General features: G+C 42.4%; 1 protein-coding gene and 2 long non-coding RNA genes across 50 annotated transcripts in view; 2 read left to right on the forward strand and 1 right to left on the reverse strand.

Moving 5' to 3' along the window:
* LOC102554981 (uncharacterized) overlaps positions 1-2,647 on the forward strand; it is a 67,726-nt gene extending 65,079 nt beyond the window's left edge. For 2 of the 3 annotated variants that reach the window (XR_015622965.1, XR_015622967.1), the window contains one exon: positions 462-665. This is a non-coding gene — a long non-coding RNA (uncharacterized LOC102554981). Of the gene's footprint in view, positions 1-461 lie in introns of all 3 variants that reach the window. The other variant, XR_015622966.1, reaches the window with a different exon arrangement.
* Positions 2,648-7,219: 4,572 nt separating this feature from the next.
* LOC134479356 (uncharacterized) lies at positions 7,220-7,943 on the reverse strand. Its single transcript, XR_015622977.1, has 2 exons — positions 7,765-7,943; positions 7,220-7,542 (listed from the first exon to the last, which is right to left on the reverse strand). It is a non-coding gene; the product is annotated as an uncharacterized LOC134479356 (long non-coding RNA).
* Positions 7,944-8,087: 144 nt separating this feature from the next.
* Positions 8,088-18,723, forward strand: part of Myt1l (myelin transcription factor 1-like) — a 406,515-nt gene continuing 395,879 nt past the window's right edge. For 17 of the 46 annotated variants that reach the window (XM_087552086.1, XM_087552119.1, XM_087552094.1 and 14 more), the window contains exon 1: positions 14,274-14,917. The gene's annotated coding sequence lies outside the window, so the exon portion shown is untranslated. 46 annotated transcript variants of the gene reach the window in all.

Genomic DNA, 18,723 nt, shown 5'->3' on the forward strand with positions numbered 1-18,723 from the left:
CTTCCAAATCCAACTGCCCTACCCTGCCATGATCGCCACTGAAAGATCATAGAGGACCACACTTCTTATCATAACAATGGACAGAAGACCATGTGCTCACAACTCACTGGAAGTGATGTTGAAAAACTAAGTACCCAGACTTGTCAATAAGGTACTCCTTACCTACTGGTGGAGTTCAAATGTGAAGAGGTTCTTGATGTAGGAAGGAGGTTCAGGCTCTGAGAACTAATGAAGAAAGACTGTTCATTGCAGAGAAGGCAAGGAATCTCTTGACTCCATCTTCTGTATTATGCCTGTGTCTAACATTTCTAACACGGCTTCTGTGTTTTATTTATGTTCTCTCTCCCTAATGCTTTTTAGTATTAAAAGTCTTCTAGTCACATCAGGCAATGTTCTCTGAACAGTGCAGAAAACCATGAAGTTACAGAAGGTAATGATCTGGAATGATTCTTTCCCTCTAGTGATGACGCCCATATGCAAGCTGAGGATGCTTCACTGAGGATTCTGCTGAAAACCACCTGCTCTTCATTGTTCCACAGACAGCTGAACTAAGACATACTAATCCCTTTCTTAAAGGACTTTGATTTGCAGGGAAGTTACATTGATAGTGTGGAAGAAGAAGAAAAGATATAAACACCTCAAATAAAATAAACCAGATGACAATGGTCTTTGGAGACTTTGGAAAAAACTTTAAACAAGATATTTAAAATTAGGCTCCCAAGTGTGAATTCGAAGTTTTTTCTTTTATAAATTTATAATATTCTTAGAAGCATGGGTTTGACGATAGGAAAGATGTTTTTGTAGATAATTTTAGTTTGCCAATTATTACCACCTATAGTCTAAATTCTTTATGCTCCTTTGGATATCAGAATTATCTTTTACGGAATTTACATGAGCATATTTTCTCTCTCAAATGGCTAGCTCTATAAAATTGGGACCAAGGGATTGGAACTTGAATACCTAAGTGCCCGATCCTCCAGACTCCATAGGCTGATTTAACCCATGACAGAAGAATCTATACAAGAAGCTTCAGAAGGGAACACAGATTCCATCAGGAACTGGTCTAGAAGCCATTCATGTGATATTTTGATCAAGAACAAGGCTCAGCCTATCCATGTCCCAGGTACCTGAGGGAAGTGATATTGAGTTGTCACAGACTAGTTTGGTGGGGGAAACTTAGGACCAGAGATCATTCAGGCCAATACTGAGAAAGCAGCTGTGATGGTTAAAGAGATTAGCACTCCGTAGGAAGCTTGTTAGTGGTACTGGACAATAGAAAAGCAGTTTGGACCACAATACTCCAGCTTCTGGAAGTTCCCTCTTCTGAAGGTTCAGATGCATGTAAAGGAAGAAATCTTAAGTGTAAGGGCATCCTGCCCCTCAGAAACAGCTGCCTAGGGAAGTGTTGCCATGGTGTCAGCACACACATGCAGATAGAGCTATAGTACTAGGTGTGTTGGCCACATCTTAAACTGGTGGTGGAACTTGACTAGGCCATTATAATACTGACTTTGAAGCCATGGATGTTCAAGGTTGAGGGGGACATATGGAGAGCAGCTGAGGCCAGGTACTGTTTGGTAGAGTTGGGGTCTCTGAAAGGACCCTCCTGCCCTGCCAGAAACTATTGTTAGAAGTTGCACAAGTGAAGCCTTGGTTGTAGTAGAAACCCCAGGATATTAGAGATGCCAGGACTGTGAGACATTCACCAGCATGGAGTGGAACCAATGCAAAAGGAGCTGTGGGTGCTGTAGGTGTTGAAGATGGAAAAGTGGGGCAAGATGATTCTATCAGAAGCCCCAGGTGTGGCTCATAGAGATGCAGAATTTGATGCTTGTCCTGCTGGGTTATGGTTTTGCCTTGTATGATTGTTACTTTCCATTTGCCATACAGGCCATTTGCCTTGTATGGCCTGGTTCTTCCCATTTGAAATGGGAGTGTTTAATCTGTGCCATTATCTGTTAGAAATACACAGCTTCCTTTTGATTTCAGGGAGCTTACAGTTTAGAGATCTTTGACTGATTTTTGGAACTGTTGATTGTGGGGACTTTTAGAGGTAGACTAAACGCCTTTTATATTATAACATTATCTTTAGCCTCTGGGCACAAGAGGTGGATGGTGATGGCTTAAAAGTTATATATTCGGGGTCAGTTTGATAAGGAATGATTTTTTTTTTAGTATTAGCTATCAATTTGACAAATCTAAGTTACATGGAACATGGATTTCTAAGAATACATGAGGGGGATTCCTTGATTATGTTAGTAGATATAGGGAAGACTGTACACTAAAGGTGGTACCATTCCCTAGGCAGGGGGATCCTGAACTATATAAGAGTGCAGAACATGAGCACTATGAGCCCATATTCACTGGTCTCTGCTTCTGACTGTAGATGTTTTATGATCAGTTGCTTCAAGCTCTTGCCACCTTGACTTCCCCATCATAGTGGACTGCAACCTGGAACTGTGAGCTAAAATAAACCCTATCTCCCTGGAGTAGGTCTTCATTTATTTTGCAAGTTAGCTCTTTTTACCTTATTTGTTTGCTGCTGACACACTCTGAAAGCATTCCAGTTGGGATTAATTCCTTGTGATGAAAATGGGGCTTCCATCTCTATCATTTGCCTTATATTAATAAAATAGTGCTTATCTCATATGTTCCTAACCTGGGAAGTTATTTCCTCTGGGGGTCCCATGGTAGAGGCTGTGCTGTGCCTGTTTTTGCACAGTGCATATCTGATATTGCTATATCTGAAGTCCAAATTTTAACCATTTATTTCCCACTATAGTAAGGCCATACTCTTTTTTTTTAACCCGTGTTCCCCTTAGATGTAGATCACTGATATCAACTGTATTGTTTTTCTTGCTGTGACAAAATATCTGATTAAATTCGAGGACTATTATGTAGGTTTATACTTAAAGGGTACAGCCCACAGTGACAGGAGAGACATGGTGGCACCAGTGTGCGGTAGCTGCTCTCATTATGCTCATAGCTGAGAAGCTGAGAAAAATGAAGGCTAGCAGCTTTACTGTTCATTCCATTTTATTTATCTCAAGTCGCGAGCCCATGAAACTCTAACCCTTTTATTTAGTGTAGGTCTTCCTACCTCAGTTAACCCAACCTAAAAGTTCCATCAAAGACATTCCCAGAGGTTTATCTCCTAAGCGAATTTTAGATCCTGTCAACTTGACAATCAATTTTAATCATCATAAGTCTAACCCTTGTCAACTTGACACCCAGACATGTCACTTTTAAGTCATAACCTCCACTCTTTGTCCCCATGAGTTCATGGCCCCTTTTTTCATGAAAATACATCCATTCCTTTTTCAGAAGTCCCCATGGACTCTAATAGTTTTCAACACTGTTCAAAAGTATAGTGCAATAATCTACAAACGAATCACACACTTCCAGCAAATACAGATTCAGAATAAATATTCCCATTGCAATAGGGAGCAATGATTATACAGCAGAGAAAGACCACACCAAAACCTGATCAAAGACAGCAGAGCAAGTGCCAGATCCTAGACGTCCACGCCCATCATGGAACTTTGAAGGAACCATCAGCTTTCTGAACAGCCGAATTCTTCCAGCTTTCCCACATGCGCCTCTCTCTTGAGCTAGATCCACTCTGCCTACAGTTTTCTTTGGTGAATGTACTATGGGCCTGACACGGAGGCCGTGACAACTTAGGTTTCCCATTCATATATTTATTCAAAGAATTTCTACTGCTTCTTTGCATGGATTCTGATTTGGCCACAAATCTCCTGGCCACGATGTCTCTAGAACCATGATGTAAGTCTCTGCAATACTCTTGCGTCTTTCATGCCAAATTCGACTGCTATCTCAAGATACAGCTTGAACCCCCTCGAACAGCAGTTGTAGCAGCTGCTGTGTGCTGACCCAGGGGAAGCATTTCCCTTGCTTTTATTATTAATATTTTTAAATTTTTAATTAAAATATAATTATATCACTTCTTCCTTTCCATTTCCTGGCTCCAAACCCTCCTACACACCCCTTTACTCCCTTTCAAATTCTTGTATATATAATAGTAATAACCTAGGTATTTACTTTTGAGCAGAGAACCCTTCAGCAACATTTCTACTTCAGTCTCTCCTTTCAAATGAATTTGTGTGTTTACAGCTTGGAGCTCTCCCCTGGTGAGTTGCTATCTTCAGGTCACCTTTATATTTTGTCCATTGCAGAAGCTCCCTCACAGACAATCCCAGTGGCTTTTCTCCTAGGTGAATCTAGATCCTGTCAAGTTGACAATTGTTATTAACCATCACACCCATATAACCATGAACAAACATAAATGAGTCATGAACTTCCTGTAGCAAAACTCAGATAAACCAGCTTCTAGGTTTGTATGGAAGCCTGTCCACTTTCTGTGTTCTCCTCTTTGGGCAAACTATGCATCTGAGGCAACATGTAGGACCCTGACTGTGTACAACATGTTGGGGCCAGAGTGTTCAGTAGCCTAGAGAACAGAGAAGCTATCCTTTATACACATTGAGAAACACATTTTATTGTTAATCAATACACTTACCCAACAGTTAGAAATATGACCCGAGGTTTAAATATATCTAATATTTTAAAATATAAACAATATCAGGGACTTATTTTCCTTCTCTTAAATTGGAGGGCATACCTGTTAGAAGGGACTGTGTGTTCAAATTTATTTTCTCTTACAAATAAATAAGAACAAGTAAAAAGAGGTGAGCTTTATGTTTCCTAATGGAGGCTTTAATTCTTGAAATAGGCATCTAAGAACAATATGTACTATATTCTAAGTAATTTAAGAAAAAAATGATACATTGATATGAATAGTTTTATTATACAGTTTATCTGTAAACCATGGGTATGTTTGAGCTTAAGCAGTCTTATGAGTGTCCCTCAGTCTTCGTGCACCCTGAAAGGGTTTACTGTGCCTTACTGCAGAGTACTTGATTTTACTTTTTAAGATACCTTAGCTTGTCTATCACATCCACATCATAATTGCCAAACACATGCTGGAGTGGCACTGTGCTCTTGCTTCATGATTTCATGCTTCATTCTCCCCCTCAACCCCCAGCCCCAATCATTTGTATGTTGGCCTCTCTAGCTCGGAAGATATTCAGGGATGGGTGGTGGGAAGAACATCGGTGCCTCAGGGGATCCTGACCAGGGAAAGGGCAGTTACTGCTGATCAGACGAGGTTGAAGGCAATGTGAGTAATGTAGTCAGAGAAGAACCTTTTTGCAAAGACTCTGAGGAACTCCCCTAAGGATAGGATATCAGTGCATCACACTACCATATTGGGGAGAGACACCCAGAGCACTTTGTGACCAGACCTATTGAGACAACATTATAATACAACACAGTCTCTGTCTCTCTGTGTCTCTGACTCTCTGTCTCTGTCTCTCTCTCATGCGTACACATATGCATACACACATACACATATACACACATATATACACATAAAGGTATACACAAGTAGTGCCTTCTTTCTAACACACTTGTATCTGCACAGATATATACAAACATGTGAGAAAACATACATAGATAAACCTGTGATTTAAAGTATGACAGCTTCCCATATGGGGATTTCTTTCCCAATCTAAGATAATATTGGGGGGAAAATTTCAAGTAGAAAACTAAATTCATCACTAAGTCAGTCAGTCAGGTGTGCATCTGTGTCATTTTGTCTGTGCTCTATGTTCTAAAGCTCCTTTAGGAACACTGTGGTCTTGGTACACATTTGCACCCTCCTCCCCCATCCCATGCCGCCTGGATGTGTAAAGCTTCCTGAAATTATTTTATGTTTGTGTTTTGTAAAGGGATGCTTTGTCTTTCATAGAAAGGGAGACAAATTGACATTCTACTCGAATTTCAGTTCTAATGACACCCTGGAGTGACCACACAACCTGTGGATGGTCTACCACCCATGTGGATGCCCGTGTGGGACTCTTGGGATCAGTGTTGAGGACATAGGAGAATTTGTGCTCCCATTTTTTTCTATTGACTGTAAATGATTCCTATTCTTTGCTTCAGAGAACATCCGATATGGTACCCAATCAGCTGAAAAAGCTGCACAGACGTCATGAGTTCTGGGGGTGGGGAAGAGAGATGGAGGAAGGGAGGGAGAGAGAGAGAGAGAGAGAGAGAGAGAGAGAGAGAGAGAGAGAGAGAGAGAGAGAGAGAAGGCTGCAGCAGCTTGCCCCTTGTGGAGTGGAGTCCCCACCAGGGCAGCTCTATTGATTTCTGAGTCACACTGCCACAAGAGGACTACCAAGCAGGAGGAGAAACCACAGTTCAGAGGCAGGGATTACGGGAGAAGAGAAAGAAAGAGTGGTGCTGGCGGAGCTCCCTCAGAATCATTTATCTGTTACCAAGAGAGCAGTTGAGAGAACGACACTGGATGGTCCCTTAACTTGGAGTAGAATGGATAGGAAATGCCCATTATAAATGAGTTTTAAAAAATTCACGCTATTTTTGTTTTGTGTGTGGGGCTTTTGTTTTTGTGGGTTTTTTTTTTTTTTGAGAGAGAGAGAGAGAGAGAGGATGAAATTATTAAATGTCCTAATGTCTTAAAAAAAAGAAAGCCTGCAATTTTTAATATGGATATTTAGAAAATGTGGCTTATTAAAAGGGATCGTCAAGCTACACCTGAGAAATTTTGAAAAGAAATGAGATTTATTTGTAATAAACTTTGTCCAATTTCAACAATCAGTGGCTTCTATTTTCCACGTTCAGCCTGTATGTTGCATGAGACCCAGAGAGCAGAGACAGTCTGGGAGAAAAGCCTCAAGCAGGAGCAGGCTCCACCTGGGCTGCTTCTAGCACTGGGCTGAGAGCCAGAGAGGCAAGCACTAGATGACCCCCTCCCCCCAGCTCTGTGGCTAAGGCTTGGGCTAGAAATCCGTTTCTGGTCTTGGTTTTTAGACAACCTCCACATCACATCCGAGACTTAACCATCACTTTCCTCAGAAGAAAGACAACTGAGTTCAGTTTTAAAATAACAGCGTTGTCAGGCGGGCTGTCTGCATGTGAGCAGTGGAAAATTAGAATCGAGCAATCCGTCCCCCCACAACCCCCGTGGCACACACATGTGAGCACGCGCGCGCGCGCGCGAACACACACACACACACACACACACACACACACACACACACACACACACACACACACGAGTCGCAGTCGGATAAGGGGAAAGGGTGATACCTTTTTAAAAACCGAAAGGCAGTAAGCCATTATTAGCAAGAGCTATATTGAGCGTGCTTGTCAGACAGGCAACAAAGCCGAGCTCCAGTTCCGCCCAGACATGTGCCTTGCCATTTTCATTTTAATCAGCCTGCTCAGGATGGCTGCTGATTCATTTTGCAGGATGTCCCCCTGGGAGCCAAGGTGGAAGCCTCCGGCGGGTGAGCTGCTCTTGCATCTAGGCAGGATGCAGCAGGGCACAGAGAGGGGAGAGTGAGGAGGAGGCTTGGGGAGGGGAGCTCATCCTCAGGCTCACTCCGCAGTTCAATATGGCTAGTTAGCCTGTGCTTCATGAAACCATTTCTGCTACTGCAGAAAATATAATGAAAGAAAGAGAAAAGAAAAACTGTCAGATTGTAGGATCGTCATTTCATTATCTAGCAACTATCCCCCCCCAACATTAAGTGGCTGGACATTGGTAATTCTCATGGTCAGCATATATATAGATGCACATATATATCTATATTATACATAATCACACATATATATGTACACACATATATATGTTCACGCACATATACACATACGTACCTGGTAACTGGCTGGGGTGGTATACCTGATTTAGCTGCAGACTTTGATTTGTAGGACTGACAACCTTATTATGCAGTGAGCTTATTATTGATATTATTCTGCTCTCGGTTGCCATGGCCACCTTGTGAGAGACATTCAATTTTCTCTCTTCCATCATCATTATCTATGAGGCCATCTGTTGTGGAAAATGAATTCAGCCTCATTTGCATGACTGATAAGCAATTTTTTTTTTATCTATTTAACAGAAGGTCATATGCCGGGGATTTGGAGCTCGTGAAAAAAAAAACGTGGAAGAAAAAAAAAGCGGCTAGGAGAGGATGAGTGGGGCTGTGTGCATTAGGGGCTGGATGTGGAGGTAAAGCAGATCTCTTAGGCCCGCTAGCCTCTCCTGCTGCATGTGTCATTCCTGCCCGGGCGGGCGACATTTTTTCCCCCTAAGCTACTGCACACAAAACAGAGCGAGAAAGCTTTTCCCTGCAGTCTTCTTGGAGGCCTCCTGGTTTCTCACCCATTGTTGGTGGGTGTATTTGAATTTTTTGATTCCCTGGACTGTGGGTTATGAAATCAATGCTCACTGAAGACAAAAGCAGCCTTCCCTGCCTCTCGGTGCTATGCGTGGTCCTCCCCGGCCTCCCACTTGTGGGGGAGAGGGTTTTCTCTTTTTCTGTGTGTTTTGAGCCAGCACAGTTACCAAAATTGAACTTGCCGTCACTTGTGAGCGGTGTGGTCATGGTGTGAGGTACGTGATGCTCGTTAGGTTAATTCTTTGGACTCAGGGGTCAGGATCTGTTTTTGCTGTAGCTCAAGGCTTCTGCTGCAGTCCTATTGTTCGTTCCTTTTTAAAGTTATTTTTATAGCATGGCTGGTGGCTGAAAGGTTCCTGAGGTACAGGTCTTCAATCCTCAGAAGCTTGTCTTTAGAGCAAAATTGGGTAATAGATTGCATGCCTGAACAATGATATTTTTTTTTGTTTATAAAAAGAAATAAAAAAATGAGAAAACTGAAAAACTTACTGCATGTCTGGAGGTCGGTGATTTGAGCTGAAGTAACTTCCTGAGGGTGGCTAACTTCACTTTACAAACAAGAGAGGATTTTATGCCAGGGCTGCGGGATTGCTAGCTATTTCTGGGGCACTGTTGTATTTGTCTAATTATAGAAAGAAAGTTGGTTGATGTTTTTAAAACTGATAAACTCAAATAAAGATTTTAAACAATAACCTCAATGTTTGCGGTTCATAAAAACAAAACAGCTCTTAAGTTCTAGCAGAGTGGTTGTTGTTTTTTTAAATCACTTCATAAGCAAGTTGAATCTTCACACTCTACTTTCCAGACAGATCTGAATAAATGGTGAGTAATATAAATATTCACCTGAGTGTGAAATATACAAAACATACAGTAGAGTTTGGACAGCATGACTTTAATCATGAAAATTTTCCTTATACCACTGAAACTATATGCTATCGTTCATTACGTTACTAGTTAGGATAAGGTGATTTGTATAACAACTCTTTTGTTCAAGTGCTTATACTTTTCTGCTAACACCGCAGACAAAAGCACCCCTAACACTTTTACAAGCATGAGAGAGTCTCTCTAATTGTTCAACTTTATAAAAGAGATGTAGCTTTTGAAATGATAAAGTATCTTTTACATGTAGATAGACAGATGTTTACTTTTAAAGATGAAAGTATTTTATTCAAAGTTCCTTTTGAAAACAAGATTATAAGATTAAGTTTTAACCTACCCCAAACTATGAACCCAAAGTATTAATGGGTGCATTTTAAATACAACCATGCAACATAACATCCTCCTCAAAGAACTTTATTGTCTTTTTCTTCCTCAGTTGACCCAAAGAGGCATAAATGTTTGAGTTGCCCCAGTGTAGTAAGTCAATTGGTTGAAACTCTCCTTAAAGTTATGCTTCCATATTAAATTTTATTTATTGTAATATTTGTTTATGATAGCGCACTGCAGGGGTGTTTGTATGTTGATACACTTTTTAAAACTCTTGCTTTGATCCTCCTTCTCCTAATCAGTCATTTAAAATATATTTTAGCATGAGTTTAGGGTAAACAAATTAACATTAAATATTAGTTACACAATTGAAAGCCTCAAACTGTAAAATGTGGGCAGTCTGTGAAGATTCCTGAAATCATTTTCCTCAGAGGACTAGCAGCAGGGTGGTGGCTGGATCCACAGTGTGCTCTGAAGGGCTGTGTGGCCGCCTTTTGATTTCTACCTTCAGCCTTCAGATTTGTGAATCAGATCTGTCAACTTCTGCAAATCCTCGGACAGAGCACAGTTGATTCCCCCCTCCCCCCTCCCAAAGTTAATCACCCATCTTGGTTGGCTTCCTCCTTGCCTCCCTGACATTTGACTGCCGCTAATTCACTGATTAATCTCATTAATGTGATTATAGCAGGATTTGGAGCTAGCCGCCATTGTTCTGTAGACAGTGCTATTCAGGCTGAGCACTTTCCACCCCATTCAGTTTGCTGTGATTTTTCAAAGGCTGGTGGAGGGAGCCATTGTGATAGGGTTTCCTGGCCTCCTTTCAGCACCGGGAGCTGTCCATGGCAGATAGCAATTGCATTCAGCGGCGACTTCCTACAGGTTCACTGCCTATGCGGAAAATAAACGGCTCACTTGCATCACCTTTATGACAGTGCTCACTGAGGTAGAAGTCGAGTGGTGTTTATGGTCACAATCGGATGTTTTGAGGATGGTGGCAGCCTGGATCTGTAGCTGATGGTTTTTATTTTGTAAAGACATTGCAGCTGCTATTGCATGCACAAGTTTATAAATATCAAACACATGAATCTGCCAAAATAACTCATGTGATTTGGGGCTCTAAAACTACAAACATTACTACTGTGGGAGGAGACGCTCTTTACCTCAAGGTGTCCAGTCATTAACACAATATCCGTTTTGAAAAGATGATCCAGGGAAGAGAGAGTTACCCTAGGACAGAAAGTACATATGGCAGGAACCATTCTATGAAGCGAAACTGGTACCCAGAACCACCAACCAATACCAGCTTTATGGGTCTGTGTTGAAGCTGGGGCCAGGGTTGAGGCCCAATAACTTGAGAATACTTATGACTAATACACAAAAATTCTTAAAGGAACAGAAGCCTACAGTTTTCCTTTGGACTATATAGCTCTAAGAGCTTGGTTTAAAAGCATGTAGTTATGGTTAGAGGGCCAGAGCTCACAGATCTGGCAACTTTATTATTCCTGCCATGTTTTCTACCTAGTTTAATTTTTAACTCTTTATAATTTTTTGGCTTTTATTAATTGTTACCAACTATCCCACTCTCCGATGATGCCTGTTTATTTACTTTACCAACTTTCAAAAATAAATGTAAATAAAAGTCCTTTTGTGGTATTAAAGATTTTTTAAAGTTTTCAATTTGTTACCATTATACATAGATTTTTTTAAAAAATGGATTTAAATTTTGAATATTCATTTGCATTGTTTGCTCTATGTAGAAATGCACCCTATGTACCACTTTAAAAAGACAATGACATTTCCGAGGAAATTATTTCTGCTAATAAAATACTATTTTAAATGTCATATGTCTAAACCAGACATCCCATGTTAACCTGCAAGCCAGTCTAATTTGATGGAGACCTGTTGTTTCAAAAATACATATTGTCTCTTCTAACACAATTTGCTTGCTATGCATTTCAGTGGCTAGGTTTTAAATTACAAACAACTTAAAGTTTTAGTCACTCTCGTGCTTAAAAGAAAATTTACTTTATGGAACAAAACGAAATAATGAGGTTGCCTTGGTAGGAACCACTCTGCCCTGAACTTGAACTTGAGCTCAACTGGCTGCCCATTTTCCTCAAGGGCCATGTTTTCCAATCAATAACTAGTTTTTCAAATGCATCTAATGTTTGACCAGAAAGTCTGAAGAGTCTCCCAGAATCCTGTCCAGGACACAAGTGACTGGCAGGTACAGGAGCTTCAGGCTCTCCAGAAGATCACTCCATAGCTAAGCTCACTGTACTGTTCCTCCCTTGCATATTTTTAAGAATCTCTCTCTCTCTCTCTCTCTCTCTCTCTCTCTCTCTCTCTCTCTCTCTCTCTCTCTCTCTCTCTCTCCTTTTAAAATTTCATAGCATTCCTAGACAAAAGTCATTGGAGGTAAACTTGAACAAAAACTTGCAAAACATTAACATGTTTCTCACTGAGCTAAGTTTTATCCCCACTGCATAAATACAATGCCTCAACTGACACCCACCCATGGTGTTCCAAACTAAAGACAACCACCAACTCCATGAACTTAAAGAATAAAGTACTGTATATGTGTTTTGGTGTTTGTGTGTGTGTGTGTGTGTAGGTGCGCGTGTGCAGAGGTGACGGCTATATAATATATATCATATGGCTAGTATTTTTAACAAACATTTTAAGTTGGCATATCCCACATATGAATGTATTGCCTAAAACAGTCATAATTTGCACAAAGAGTAACAACTATACATTTACCCATCAGTAGTCAATGTTTCAATGCTGTGTGACTCAGCCTGAAGTATCTTTGTGTTTGCTTCCTCTCCCCTTCCCTCTCTCCCTGCCTCTCCTGGCTTCTCTTTAACTCTCCCCTTGCTTTTCTCTGTGCCTCTCTCTCCTGTCTCTGTCTCCTCCACACCTGCATTGTTCTAGCATACACAATGACTTTTCTGTGAATGTTTTCACAATGAAAGTGGTTTTTTGTTTTTCTTGTTTTGTTTTGTTTTTAAAGTGTTGATGGGCCTAATGAGCCCTCAGGGTATCTGCAGAAGTAATCAGAGATGGCAGAGAAAATGTAATCCAGGTGTTACAAAACGAGAGAGAATGCATAAAGCGCTTATTTATTGTATGCGAATATACTGGCCAACATTGTTGCCTCGGGCTGCTGGCTAGGAAGAAAATGTTGTGGATGTTATAGCTCTGGATGAAAGTAAAAGCTCTGTGTGGAGATTACTGAGGGTGGGGGGTAGAGAAGGGGAGGGAGGTATTCTGATGGCAGTGGACAGTGCATTGTCTATGGGAAGATGGAGGGACACTGGGTGTCCCCAGCAAGCCTCCTTGTGGAGAGCTGTGGCGGTTTCCGTCAGGGCACTGAAGAGGGAGCAAGCAGTACCCTGTGTAGTAACCACGCACCAGGCAGATGCTCTTCAGAGGAATTACCTCTGAGAGCAAGAAGAGGGTGTTCCTGGGACCTTGGGACTGCTGTCAGTCTCCCTCAGAAACCAGTCCGCACTGTGCCTATGGAGGCCCCCAGTGGCTGAGCTGTGGGCTCTGCCTTGCACTCCTGTGCACAGGGCTGACAGTGCAGGTCCTGACGGGAGGGGTGGAGGGAATGCAAACACGGAGGGATCTGTGACCACACGTGCCTGGGGCTCTCCATGGCAGTTGAGGAGCTGCATGAGTGAGACAGACTGCTGAGAAGGACTTGCTGATGGCCACCAACTCATCTGCAGAGAGGTACCTCTTCCCTTTCCTTTAAAGGTGACATGTGGTTGCTTATTTGCCTGGCTGCCGCAGCTTCCAACTCCTCTGAGTGATTTCGGAGAGTCTCTTAAGTAGTTCCCATAGCCATTTCTCCACCTGCCTGGCCACCCTCCACTCTTTTTTTGGTTACACACTATGACAGGATGGCATGATTTGGGGTACAGAGGGCCAAGGATGGACTCTCTTGGCTACAGCTGCCCCTCAGATGAACATGCCTATGATTGCTTGTCTGTAGTCTCCCAGAGTTGTTCTCACCAGGAGTCTGGATGTCAAAGCTAGCTTCCAGGAGGGGGAGGTACCAAGCAGCCTTTATGACCGAGTGTGCTCTACCAAGAGGCTGGTGAGGGAAGGGGACAGCTACTTCCACAGAAAAGCATTTGTTGCTTGCCCTAAGAGACTATTTATAGAATCAGCACCTGGGGGTGGGGACAAAACAAAACAAAAAACCCCAAACAAACAAAAAAAAACCCAAATGGCACAGAAAGTCATATAGCTATTTTCTTTTTGTGGTTTTGGCATCTTACTGGGTCTGTTCTTTTTTAAAATAAACTTTTTGTGTTTTCTCTTCTTCAAATGCTGGTATCATGAGCCGGTAGTGCTAAAAGTTACTCAGAGAATAGTTCTGTCTCTTGTTTTAAAGGAAAATGATAAAAGGAGCTTGTGCCCGGATGGGATACTGTAGTGTGGCTGATAAGCCAGGGAGATGGTGGGAACCCTTGAGTTAACTCTCTGGTGCCCGTTCTCCAGTCTTAAGAACTGCCAGGGGAGGCCCGGATGCCTTTTTGATTTGTTTTGATGTGTAGCTGTAGTTCCAGTGAAAACACCAAGGTTCTGCTGACTTTGGTGAGGTTTCTTGGACCACTATATGCATTTACCATAACGTCAACGATAGGGGAGATTTTCTGAGATGCATCACCTAGCGGATAGCAGCCAACAGTAAGCCTCCGTATTTACAGTTCTCATCTATTACATTAAATACAGCACTGCACATCACACACTCGGCTCTAGAGATTTAGAGGCCTGTGGGTACAGTGTAGGAAGCACACAGCACACATCCCAATCTTGCCTGACTGCTGAAAGCCTAGTAAACAGGAAGGCTAGAAATTACTGGTTTTAACTCACAGCTGTTAGGTTGAGAAACGTCTAGATCAGTGATGAAGTTAGGGTTTGAGGAAATGGCTGCGTTTTGTGTTGCTTAAAGGACAGCAGCCCGCCCGAGCAGGGTAAGTCAGCAGGATGCTCCCGGTGTGCCTCTGCGGCAGCGATGTGGTCTCTAAGGAAACCTGTGCCTGATGCTCGCAGCCTGGGCAGTGCTGGCGGCCCAGGGCCGTCTGTCTGCTGCCTGCTGATGGAGGCTGCGCCGCATCCACCAGGCAGGGCTCTGCACGCATGCCCGTCTTCCCCGGCGTTTAGTGGTGTCAACTTATTAATTTCCATCTTCGACTTCAGGCCTGTTAGTTTCCTGTCTGAAAGCATTATTACTTTTGTCCATGTGGCAAAATAATTAGCATACAGATGAGAAGTGGCCCCGTGTCTGCGCGCCGATAGAGAGAAGATGTGCGGTTCGAAGTTGATTGGATGAATGGAGAACAAATGGTGGGCGTTCAAAAGCATTAGAAGAGTTTTGTAGTCGCGGAGCAGGCTGGAGAATTTTCTGGGTGAGTCCCTGAGATGGAAGGCAGGGGTGGCTGCCGTGGGAACAATTGCTTGTCAGAGACTGGCTTAGCTGAAGGTGCGCAGAGGGACTGCAGGAGCAGAAAATCCATTCTTCAGGTTTCTCTTTGAAATCCCCTCCAGGTAAATGTGTCCTGTTGTTTCTGGAGCTGTGGCTGCGCTTCCCAAAGTGGAGCAAAGTTCAACTCTTAAGGGCAATAACAAAAGAATAGTCTTTTGCTGGTGCTCGGGTGGCCTCTTCATCCATCTTCCATGCATAAGTGTGAAGTGAAAATTAACTGTTTAGAGATTAGTGTTTTCAGAAATTTACAGCAGCCATTATTCAACGGGTTTCATTAATATTTTCTGGGACAGTGTATGGAGACCAGCAGAATTAGCAAATGTTGTTTTGATGAAAGCTAGACATAATTAGTTTTGACTAGTATATATTTTTCCTAGCTGGAAGGAGATTTTAGCTCATTTAACCAGTTACTTATTGGGGACAGTGGGAACTGAACTGATGCTTTTTGTAGGTCTGTAGGATGCACAGAGGGCAAATGTTAAATGAGTACAACCTTTGATACTGAGTTCTTTTGAGAAAAAAAATGATATTTTTTTTCCAAATCAGTTTTCTGAGTTCATGAGTAATAACGAAGCTTCCTGGAGCCTGGAGTTTCTATTGTCAACAGTGGCATAGATTTCTTATATAATTCTGGGACTAGCTTGCTGGAGCATGGGTGTTTCAAAATTCAGTTCAAGATGCTTCTGGCGAGAGTCACTGATGAAGAGTCCTTTCCTGTCTTAAGGATTCCTACCCTCCTTAGAGGGAAAGGTGTGCATTTTAACTGACCTAATTATTTAGTTTGTTTTTAAAGTTAAACTTCAATAGACAGCACAGTCTCTTAACTGGATCGCTGTAGTTTCTCGGATGTTTTAGGGCATGCCATGCTTTCATTTTGAATTTTTAAAAGCTTTTTCAAAGTGTTGCTAGACTTTAGAAATGAGAGCGAGTATGTGACAGAAATACAACTTTGGCGGGGGGGGGGGCTGTGTGTGCTGAGTGGGTGTGATTGGTTCTGTTTCAGAAAATATGCCTTTATAAAATTAAAAGCAACGAATACCTTCAGTGAACCCAAAGCCTCAGGTGTGACACCCTGGGAGCAGGCTTGTCCCTGGTATGTAGAACTTGCCTGATTATTTTCCTGCTTAAATTGCAAGTTTCTGGATATTCACATTAAGATGTATTTTTTTGCATAATAGGGAAAATCTCAATTATCCTATAAGTGCATACAAATGTTGCTTCTATCACATTCAAAAAATTAGCCAGGAAGCCAGAATGTGGGGAGAGAAAAACAACTTGGGTTTTAAATGTCTAGTCCAAAGTAACGAATACCCAAGAGTTCTCATTTTTTTTTTTCCTGAACTCCTACCTAGAGGGAGGCTGTGCCATACTCCTCTCCCATGCCAGTTCCCTTGCAGAGTTGGAGTTGGGTCCATCTTTGTGAGTAAAATAACTCTCTTGTTTTCTGATGGGCTATAACTTTCTTGGAGCAGACATTAGCCTTTCCTTTTTACCCTCTGCTTGGCCATTTAGGAGCAGGGAAGCCCTTGAATGTCACTTATTCAAGAGGCTTCCTTTGTGCCTGCTTCCTCTCACAGGTGAAGGCCATTCCATTTTTTTTTTTAAAAGGGCCACAATTATGTCACCGGAGTTTCCACTTGAGGGAGTTACTTTTGCCGCTTGCAGTCCTGTCAGCTTTCAAGGTTCCTTGCAGTTGATAGGGGCTTGATCCAGAGACAATGAGCTGTCTCTGAGCTGGAAATATGTTCATAGGAACCAGCCTGAAAATGTGATTTCTAAGGGGACTTTTTGTTTTATTTTCTTTTATTTTTAACTTTCCCTCTGAGGTTGGATATCAACTTTAGAAGAGATTACAGCCTTCCATAGCTAAACCATGTAATTCATCCGTGAGATTTCAAATGTCCGGTGCCCTGTCTTAGCTGCTCTGTGGGCAGTGGTCGCACTGGGGGCTCTGTATCCCAGGAGCTCTGCCCTGTACCACATGTTATGCCTATGAACAGAAAAAAAATGTCAATAGTTTTCTTCCAAAATGTCACTTGAGCTTATTTCCTTTACAATTCTGTGCTGTGGTATGTTCTCATACACTAAAGAGAATGTGCTGAGCTCTCCCATGGTTTTTAAAGTGTAAAACATGTACATTTTTTTTAAGGTGGCTGGGTGTAAAGGTGTTGTATATAGGATGGAATATTTGAGTCATTGGGTTAATAGATACACCATGTAAACCTGCCTTAGATGTACGTGTGTACTCATTAGTATAGTTGTAAGAACTTTGTGACTCGATATTGTAAACTGCCTGCTTCCTACTGAAATCCGCTGGCTTAAGGACCACACACTCCCTCAGATTGCCTTGAGGAAATCACCCCAATTGAGCATTTGCTTCAGATGTTTCTAGGTGGAGTGTCAAGCTTGGAACTTTAAATCAAACAACTCGGGGATGAATAATTTATGGGGGGGGTTGCTTCTTTTAGTATGTCGACAGTGATTTTCATTGTAGGATTTCCAGCTCCAACATGGCCTTGAGAAGCACCTCAGCCATTGTCTAAACTGAACCTTAGTGTGTTCTAATCTGTACTCACAGAGTGTCTTTCCAGAAGTCAGCACCCACTTCTCAGTTCCTGGGGCTCCTACATCCCTGAATCCTCTAGGTGGGGGACAATTCTCAGAGAATGACTTAGAATTTGGTGCCATAGCCTCTCCCTGGTCCACACATTTCCCTAGCCAGTGCCATCTGAGCAAAAGCTGAACGCACAGTACACTGTCGCCATGAAACAATGCTAGCCAGACTGGTAGTGGAAATAATCCAGTCTGCAGGGCACCCCATAGAGAGCCATCAAACCGAGTCTGCTCTGGAGCTGTCTATGAGAGTGTGAACATTCAGGAATCAATGCTGCATCTGCTGGTGGACCCTCCGGTTCCCTGAAACCCCCACCTGCCTAATGCATCTGGGCAAGAGCTTTCAGAAGCCAGCTTCCTTCAGGATAAATTTAATCCGTCTTGAGGGCCAGGCGCAAGCAAATTGATTCGCTCTCTGCAGCAGGAACACTCATAAACATCTGTAAGGATACAGATTCTCAGCAACTCCGGGATGAGAGGGTGCTATTTTGTGAAATATTCTGAGCCTACTCCCTTCATACCTCATGCCAGCATGGCATTTTTTAATTAGGAAGTTGATTAAAACGGGCATGGCAGACCAGGATGTATGGTCCTTTGGCTTTCGTCCAGCTGTTTGTTGATGGAATGGTGGAAGGCATTTCTCATCACCCGATGCAGGAAAGAGAGAGAATCGGAATTGTTACAGGGCACAGGGGTGGTAAGAACGGGGATGTCCTGGGCTGCATGCTGAAAGCAGTTAGTTGGTCGTGGCTTCCTCTGTGCAAAGCTTTCCTGCAGACAGACTTGCCGGCTTCCTCCATGACCCAGGTCACGTGCTCTCTGCAGATACCTGGGAACGCCGGGCAGCTCTGTGTATTACACTGAGGGATTCTGGGCTTCTGGCTTTCCAGTAGTCAATAAGAAAAGTCATAATCATTTGCATTTTCTGGATGGACGTCTCTTCTGGCCACATTTCCTGTAGGCTGTCGTTACCAGCGATAGCTCTTCTAATCTCTATGACGCGGCACTCTTAACCTCGATAGGAACTGGTTTTGTTTGGGCTATTCTTTTCCCCTTTCTTTTTAAAGGAAATTCTTTTCTTTACAGGATCTTTTTAGAGCTTGAAGTATATTATCA

This window comes from Rattus norvegicus, chromosome 6, assembly GCF_021556685.1.
Source record: "Rattus norvegicus strain SHRSP/BbbUtx chromosome 6, alternate assembly SHRSP_T2T, whole genome shotgun sequence".
Lineage (NCBI taxonomy): Eukaryota > Metazoa > Chordata > Mammalia > Rodentia > Muridae > Rattus > Rattus norvegicus.